Here is a 1,703-nt window from a genome sequence, read left to right as displayed (position 1 = left end):
TGTTTTCCTCTTTTTAGGAATCTTCCAGGAAAGGCTAAAGAACCACTTTTGCAGTATGTTATAGTACAGATTCTTTTACTGTGTGTATGGACTGACTACTAAGAACTCATCTGGCTCAGAAACCCTTTGACTCTGTGGTCTTTGAAGTAGAAGGATACTGAACCACAAACATAGAATATTGTATAGGTTCTTGGGTACATTTGCTGGTATTGGCTGTTTTTGCTGAACTGACATGTAAGGATGGGGAAACTCATGTCAAAACAAAAGAGAACAATAAAATGTTTTTTAATTTAAAGGTATTTTTGACAGGATACTCCATACTTTAGAACTTTTTACGTACTGATTCCTTTGTGAAATGAAGTGACTGGACTAAAGTCTTTTCCAGTTCTGTAATTTTATAATTATGAAATATAAACATCATTGTACTAAGGATTCTGTAGGAATTAGGAAGGATAAGGTGTTTGCTCCAAACATTTAATGTCTAACTTTCACTTTACCATATGAAAAAAGAAAAAATGTTTTTTCTTTTTCTAAAATAAAAATAGAACCTGGAATAGTAACAGGGTTTAAATGATTCCTTGAAATTTTTCTCTACTTGAATTAATTCTGTGAAAACTTCAAATACATGTTCATGGCAGATAGAAAAGTAAAAACCACTCATCTATAATTTACCCTGAGTCCCAGCTGTAGGCAATGGTGGATTAGTGAATCTGTCTTTACCTCAGTTCTCTTGTCTCATCTTGTTATTCAGTTCTGTCTGTAACCTTGTGGCCCATATTGCTCATGGGGATTTCTTGGCAAAAATATTGGAGTGGTGTGCTATTTCCTTCTTTAGTGGATTAGGGCAAACAGAAGTCAAGTGACTTATTTAGAGTCACACAGCTAGTAAGTATCTAAGCTTAGATCTGAACTCAGGTCTTCCTAACTCCAACCCCAAACTATGCTTCCTCCAACCAAACTAGTTCAAGCATCTTGCCATCTACTCTGTTGTTGCTGTGAATATGTCACACCTAGTCCCCTATCCCCAATCTTTTTTCTACCTCTTGCTAGGGGAAAATAATCAAATAGGTATTACTACTGCTACAAAATGGGGGTGATGATAACCTACTACCTATAACTTCTTCACTCTCAAGTCCTGTGATTCTGCAGCTCCTTTCTCTGGCCACTACTCTCTAAGTGCTATATCCTCACAGTAAGATGTAAGCTCATTGAGGACAGCAGGAGTTATTTTTGTATGAGCACAATGCCTAGCACATAGAAGAGGATTAATAATACTACATTGATAGGCTGATATCCAACACCTTAAAACATCAAAGTTATGCTTTTCTGAAGGGAAAAAATGGACAAAAACAAGAGACTGGATCCATTTGGACAATTATGAAAGATTTCCTTTTTCTTTCTTTTTCCCATGTATTATAATCCTGTTATGTATATAAAGTCTCAGTCTTAAAGCTAGACAACTGCATTAAAATATGCAGTAGCCTTCAGAAAAAAAATTGAACACACTTTTTATAATATCAGTAAGATGAAATAAGAAAGAAAAAGAGACAAAGAGAGATGTTTTAAAATTTGGGTGCTTAATATTATCACTTGTTTATATGGGTATATGATTTTGGTTTTGGTTTTAAAAGATTACTAAATGAATAATACAGAAATAGGTATCAAGTGATAACATATGTATAAAAGTGCAATTTCTTGTCAGC

Source organism: Gracilinanus agilis, chromosome 1 (assembly GCF_016433145.1).
Source record: "Gracilinanus agilis isolate LMUSP501 chromosome 1, AgileGrace, whole genome shotgun sequence".
In the NCBI taxonomy this organism is placed as follows: domain Eukaryota; kingdom Metazoa; phylum Chordata; class Mammalia; order Didelphimorphia; family Didelphidae; genus Gracilinanus; species Gracilinanus agilis.
Note: the sequence above shows the minus strand (reverse complement) of the source record.